General features: G+C 31.5%; 1 pseudogene; it reads left to right on the top strand.

The window, feature by feature from the left end:
- Nucleotides 1-1,265: 1,265 nt before the first annotated feature.
- On the top strand, nucleotides 1,266-7,764 carry LOC110033417 (annotated as a pseudogene).
- Nucleotides 7,765-7,998: the final 234 nt, after the last annotated feature.

Here is a 7,998-nt window from a genome sequence, read left to right on the forward strand (position 1 = left end):
TGACCTCTTTTGAACAATGTCATTGTCAACTTCGAAGAGAAGGTTAGCGCACATTTGTTTTTCTTACTAATCCGGAAGAAGGTCAATCATATGTGTTTGCTTGTTTTTATTTTTTTATTCCTTCAATTTTCCTTGTGAATTGCTTATGTCACGAATATACTATCGTTATATTTTTTTTTGGATGGCCTTGGAAGAAAAAAACATATAGAACAAATTTATGACATGAATACATTGTGAAGTTAGGTTATGAAGAAAAAACTAGGCATTTTTTTATTATTTCACATCTATGTTTTATTTTATAATTGATCACGAAATCATCTAGATTTTTCCTACGATATAGTTTACCTTACTTGAAATAAACATAGTATGTTTTGATAAGCAATTTCATAGCTCATTTGGTTTATTTGTTGTTCATGTGTTTTAAGTTCATGACTTCCCCCAAACGAACAAGTTGGGTAGGAAGGATTTGATTTTTTTTTATGATTAGTCTTGTGTGATCTTAATCTAGGATAATAATGTTGAGTATTATGGAGCTCGGTCCACGATTTGATTTGACAATGGAAGATAATTAAATTTTATTTAATTCTTTCTTCTTCTATGAATTCTCCCAGCTTCCTCTTGTTGGTAAATTGAGGAAAGCAATATTAATTAAGATTGCTTAATATTTCTTTCTCCATATCTCCTCTGTTGCTTCCTTTGGAATTCACTAATTAAAAGACAACTAATTAAAAGTTACTTCCTTAATGGGTCTAAAAGACAACTAATTAATTATTAGACCATTTAAGGAAGAAGAAAGGAATATTTGCAAATCAAGCTATTTCTTTAATGAGTCTAAAAGACAGCTAATTAAGGTAGCTAATCTGAAATTAAAAGTTGGCTTACGGGAATGACAAAAATTTCACCTGCTCTCTCTCCTCAGGCTTATGTTTAGGATTTAGGACAAAAATTGACATGATTACCAGCAAACCTGTCCAAATAATCTCGAATGAAGAAACAGATCACGCAAACAAGCACATTAAGAATGTCAATTTTACCAAAATAGATACCAATTTTGCTAGAGTTTTGCGTTTGCGCAAGCGACATGCAAACTGTAGCTTTTAAATAGTAATAAGTATTATTATAATATAATTTAAAAAAAATCCTATTGAAGTAACGAAAACACGCCGCTCGCATATCGTTTGTTCTACACCCGTGCCCTAGCTTTCGCGAAACAGCCGCCACCGTCGTCCAAGACCCCCCCTCCCCCTCGAAATTCGCGGCGTCGGCGAAGCCTCTCCCGACGCCTCCTCTCCTCCGTGCCTTAGCGCTCCGAGGGTTTTCGTGCAAGATCCTTGGTCTTCTTCTTCTCTCGGCCAACCGCACGCACACCCTGTTCTTCCACGCCGGCGACGTCTTGCCGGACTTCATTGACGTATTGCGATTTTAGCATTTTCTTTTCCGAATTCCCTTTTCAGTTTTCTTGTAAATTGAAAATATGTTTTAGAAAAGGGCGATTTGTTTTCGCTCTTTTTGAGTGTGAAAGCGAAATCATCAATTTTGGAGGAGTTTTGAGAAGGTTTATAGTGTATAAAGTTGATGTTCTTTTGTTACTTCATCCATCTATTTTCTATTTTTAGCAAACTTCTTTACTTTCAAAATATGGATTCTTTCCTCAAGCAACCAATTGAGCCCTTGAAGTAGCTTCCATACTGCTTAATGCAATTGTTTGTTTTTTTTGTGATAGCTGAAACATGTGAAATTGGTCCACGAACTCTTTATTCACCTACTTTTAATGCTCTTGACATTCTGCCTTCTCATTCTTTGCTTTACGGTGAACGGTGAAAGAGAAAGGGATGTTATAGAATGCTAAGCTTATTAATGTTAAGAATATCATTCTTTCTTTTTAATTTATATGTATTTGTGATTACAGATTTCAAAAAAGGGTTACAAGTCAGCATAGGATGGATACAACTAGCTCAAAGAATGGTGTGATTTTCAGATATTTTACTCGCTATATATTGCTGCTATATATTGCTGAGTTCTTATGCTGTTCTAAATTGAGTGATTTCATTTTTATAGCAAGGAAGAAGGGAGTGAAGAAAGAAACAGGACTTGGTCTTACATATAAAAAGGATGAAAATTTTGGAGAATGGTACTCTGAGGTTAGCGCTATGGATGATTTAGGATTTTTATTTTATTTACATTATTGAAATATTCTCTCATGTCGGTTGGCACTTTAGGTTGTTGTTAATAGTAAATGATTGAATACTATGATATATCCGGCTTTTACATTTTGCTACCTTGGATGATGGCAATCTTGGAAACCTTACTTGTAAGTTTTTGCTCTAGGTATCTTGGATTATTTTTTTTAATTTAAGTAAACTGTTACTCAAGTTATTGCGCTTATTTCTTTATCTATATTTTACTTGAACAAAAGATGCATTGTCTATGACTCTGAAGCTTTAAAAGTTATTGAAAATAGCTCTATTTATTAAGGTTTGTGTGGTTCTAATAATTATCACCATCCTTCTTTTTCCCTTCTTTTAAGGAAAACTCCTTATTTGTTTGATTTTAACCGATTCACTGATTTAAATTTTGCAGGCATTTTTTGATGTAGAGATAAAAAAGCTGGACGTAGAAAATGCATGCTTTCCTCTATTGGTAACAAAGAATGCTTTGCAAAAAGAGAAGGATCATATTGAAGGTTTCGCTCCGGAGGTGCGAGTTTGTTTTAACTCACGTATTTATCATATTTTGGTGTTCTCTGCCTTTTTTTTAAAGTCAGATTTATTGTGTTATAAAACTGGTAAGCTCATGCTTTGCACATTAGAAATTCTAAAAAAGTTATTTTCTTGTTTTTCTGGAAGATCTACTCGACAAAATATTTTGGATCTCATCTGAGAGTTACTAGCTTTCATGTGAAGAAACGCTTGAACATGTGCTTATATTGAGCTACCTATGTTGTTCCTCACTAAAACCCTATTCATGTTTCAAATGTTGTTTCAAACAAATGTTGACTAAGGGACTGTTTGGAATGCAATGTACTTGAAATGTTGTTTATTTGAAATATTTTGAAGTTGTTTGGTTCATTGTAAAATGAATACAAGAGTTTAATTTTTTTAATTTATTTTGAAAAAGAATGAATTTGATGTCAACACGGTCGATAGTAGTGGCAAGTAGTAACAGGAAGCGGTTGGCATGGGGAGCAGTTGGTTGTAGTAGTGGGGTAGCACCAAAGGATTGCGAGCTGTGGTGGGCAGTGAGAAGCTGATGACCGATGGTCGGCAGCTGCAGTTTATAGTATATTTGAAATTTTCCCAAATCCAACAAATTCAGAATACATCAATTTTTGAACAGCAGGGTGAATTTCAAGTTCACCAAAATTTTATATTACATTCTATTTTTATCCAACCAGCACCAAGATCATAAAAATGTTTGCTTTTAGTTTATTGAAATTCAATGAACCAAACAAAGCCCCTTAAAATGTGAACATTGACATTTTATGTTAGTTTAAGTTGGAGGACTTTGCCATTGATCATTGATAATTGGTAAATAATTTTGCCCAGAAGTATTCGTTAATTTAATTTGTGTTTAAATTGATGGTTGGTAACATTTCTTTTTTCCATGGTTGCTCAAGCAGGGCATACATACTCATCAACTTTGTTTTCGCAAAAGTATATAAATTGAAAATAATTTTCTCATTGTTTTATCAATGCAATGTAACTTTCTTACAAGTTATTAAACGTTAAATCTGTGTATTTGTAAAGGAAATTTCCATTAGTCTCAGGCCAATTTTTCAACACTGGGCATGTAAGAATCCGGCCATACTTTTGTTTGTTCCTTTTGACATTTTCTTTTCTTCTACTTGTTTCATTTTCTTATATGGGGTCATTTTACGCTTATTCAAAAAACAATTTGATGATTAGGGAATCTGAGTTTGATTGCCTTATTTGCTTGGTCCTTGAGGATATTGTGGATGTCTTCTAAAGTAGGAGTTTTCTTCATTAGATCAATTTATTTTAGTTTCATTAGGCTTGCCTTGATGTAAGATCAAAGTTTCTTTAGATATATAATCTAAATTTTCTATGGGCGAGCCCACATAATTAATCAACTCGCCTTATCTTGGGAGAGTACCCTTGATTAAATACGAGCCACTTTTTATCGATTTTATGTTTAAGTTTAGTATTTTAGCTTTATTGATGAATGTTAGGGGAATGGAGGTAGGCCACATGGAGAGCTCATAGTTTCTTCATCCTAGGAATACTAGTAGTTTCAGTCTATTAACATTAGTGGATCCAAATTGATTACAACAACAGCAACAAAAATAAAACTTTCATCCCACTAAGTGGGGTCGGCTGCATGAATCATTTTCCTCCATTGCATCCTATTTAGTGTCATATTTTCATTTAATTCTAATAAATTAAGATCATTTTTAATACAATATGTCCAAGTCTTCCTAGTTCAACTTTTTTCTTTCTTAACATAAGTAAAATATAAAACATCTACTCTTCTAATCAGATCATCAGATGGTTGACTTTTAATGTGACCAAACCATCTAAGACGACTCTCTCTAATTTTGTCCGTCACTGGAGCTACACCAACTATATCACAGATATGTTTATTTCGCAATTTTTCTCTAAGTAAGCATTATCACCTCGGCAATAATTAACTTGGTTTTGTCATTCTCTTTTAAAAACCAACATTCAACACCATAGAGCATTGCAGGTCTCACCACCATCTTATAAAATTTTTCTTTCAGTCTAAGCGGTACTTTTCTATCACACAATAGGCCCGAAGCATTCCTCCACTCGACCAACCAACTTGAATTCTACTAATAACATCCCCAGTAATATCACCATCACTTTGAATAATAGACCTGAGATATCTAAAGTGTTCACACCTTTTGATAATTTGATCACTCATAGTTACATTTTTGTCAATAGTGCTACTACTACTAAAATTATATTCCATGTATTCAGTTTTAGTTCTACTCAGAAGAAGGCCTTTAGACTCCAAGGTGGACCTTAGCTTTTTTTCGTCTTGTCCATGAGAAGGATATCGTCAGTAAAAAACATACACCAAGGTAAATCCTCTGTAAGTCTCCGGTAAGACCATCCATAACTAAAGCAAAAAGATATGGGCTTAAAGCCGATCCGTGATGTAAACCAACCTAAATAAGAAAATATTTGGTCAATCCTCCTGTTCGAACTTAAGTAATAGTTCTTGTATAAATATCTTTAATGACTTCACCTTTCTTCTCAAGAACTCTCCAAAGGATATCTGTTGGAATCTTATCGTAAGTTTTTTTCTTAAATAGATCCTCCTTATTGTCTTTAAATTTCTCCATCAAACCTCTCAATAAATGTAGAGCTTCTATAGTAGACCTGCTCGGCATAAATCCAAATTGATTATGAGAAATCTTTGTAATATATCTTAACTTATGTTGAATTACTCTCTCCCATAATTTTAAAGTATGACACATCAACTTAATTTCTCTATAGTTTGCACACTCTTGCGCATCCCATTTATTATTAAAAATGGGGACCAAAATGCTCTTCCTCCACTATTCATACATTTTTTTTTTAGTTTTTTAAATAATACTATAGAGTTTAATAAGCCAATAAACTCTCAAATCTCTTAAAACTTTCCACCATTGGTTTTTTGTAAAACCCCCCAACTTTTTTAGTAATACGACGGTAAAAATGAAACATTTTATTATTATTAACGATATTAAGATAACTAAGTTTGATCGTCTTTTCCTAAACTTTATGAAACAGTTTATCAAAATAACTCACTCAACTATTTTGAAAATCTTTTTCTAAGAAAGTCGCGTTTTCTAAGAAAGACGCTTTTTCATCATTACTACACTTTACTTTGAGTTAAATCTTTAATTTTCTTTTCTCTTTGTTTGGCTAGTTTATAAATATATTTTTCACTCTCTTTTCACTCTCTTTAGTATCTAATTCATCATAAAGATCACTAAAAACATAATTTTTACGTCACAGATTGTTCTCTTAGACTCCATGCTGGTTGTTTGATATTTTTCGCAGTTCTCTAAGCTTTTACATTTAAACAAATTTTTATAACATAAATTCTTATATTTTATCTTTTCTTGTATATTATTATTCCACCACAAACTATTTTTATTTATAAAGATTTTTTCTTTTGATTCTCCAAGTACAACTTTTGTCACTTGTTAAATAGTGTTTGTTACTTTATCCCACATAGAATTTGCTTCTTCATGAACATCTCGAATTTTGAAATCATGAATTTTACTCATAAAAGTAATTTTATTTGTGTCTTTTAGATACCGCGATCTACGAGAATGATTCATATTATTCTTTATTTTACAACTCTTCATCCAAATTCATTACATCCAGGAAATTTGATTAGTGATGTTGGGTTACATCTTGTAATGTGTCCTAGTATATCAAGTAGAATATATATAAATTTTAGTTGGTTTTTAGTTTTAATCGATATAATGGGTTTGTTAGCATTGAAGTTCACCAGGGCATCTAGATTGGGTTGAGGCTTATATGAGAGACTTTGACATTACTGATGAGAAGAAAATTATGTGAGACTTTGATATTGCGGATGAAAATAAATTTTCTTTAATGTTGCATGATTTGATATATAAAATTAATGACAATATTTATGTAGTTCTCCTCATTATTAGATAAGATTTATTATTACATATATTTTTAGTCAGCTAATACTTAATTACCTTGTTTAATTGCTATTTAAAAAAATAATGATGGGAGTTGTTAGATTCATATTTAATATTTAATATGACTTTTTAAGAAAATAAAGATGATCTTCAAAGAATATTATTCCATTCTCTTACATTATTTATTATAATTAATGACAATAATTTATATTTAAAAAATAGGCTAAACCCGGCTCAATGTCAATTATTTAGTTTTAATCCAACTAAAAATTTAGGACATTATATAAGTCGATTTATCTTTGAGTCAAAAATTAATTGAGTTAGGATTTGCTCAAATAATTTTAATGTATACACAAACTTGCATATAATTATTTTTATAACTATAAGTGAGATTCTCTTTCTTAGAAATTTAATCATTTAACTAATTTAATCATTTAATAGAAATTTAATCATTTAATTTCCAATAGTATGAGATTTGTACATTTACTTGTGTCATAGAAATTTAGGTTTTATATTAACACTAACTTTAATTAGAATGGTTAGCTTGCTTGCTTCGCTTCAAATATTCATGCTCTTCTTGCTCTACTGTTGATCAATCTATAATTTTTAGAACAAACATTCAACTTTAATTTATTTGAGTAATGATACAGTTCATGTGTTTGTGTGTTTCTTTCGTTGAAATGTTTTGTCTTCACCTGCGTGGGTCACGAAATGTGGGCAGAGTGATTTGGAAATACATATTGCAATTCGTCCTACAAGTGAAACAGCGATGTATCCTTATTACTCCAAAAAGATTAGGGTACATCGTGATTTGCCATTTAAACTAAATCAGTGGAGCAATGTTGTATGGTGGGAGTTCAGCCACCCTGCTCCATTCATAAGGTATTCTTTTGTTTTTTATTTTTTCTCTCTCAAGCAAAATGTCTATTGTGTGCATTCTATTTCATTTAATTAATCAATATTCTATCTCTTATGAGCAACCATCAATATTTTTATCATTTAAAACACAAGTTAAATTAGTTTCTGATAAATTTTTGAACATTTCAAGGAAGGGAGTTTCTTTGTCAAGAAGGTCATACAGCTTTTGCCACTAAAGAGGAAGCTGATAAAGGGGTAGCTAAAGTTTATCTTTTGGCTTTGTGCAATAATGAATATCTTGATTTTAAGTTAATTTCATCTAATTTATGGTTTGTGTCTTATGTTTTATTGCATACTTTTTATATTTAGTAGACTTAGATGTAAGAAGGTTTATGGGATAGAGAATAATTTTCGCATAGATTAAACTCAATAAAGTATATGTTTGTATTGAGCTATGATTCAAATATCTTGCATTCCTTTAGCTGGCTTGTAAC

This window comes from Phalaenopsis equestris, unplaced genomic scaffold (genome assembly GCF_001263595.1).
Source record: "Phalaenopsis equestris unplaced genomic scaffold, ASM126359v1 Scaffold001174, whole genome shotgun sequence".
Classification (NCBI taxonomy): Eukaryota; Viridiplantae; Streptophyta; class Magnoliopsida; order Asparagales; family Orchidaceae; genus Phalaenopsis; species Phalaenopsis equestris.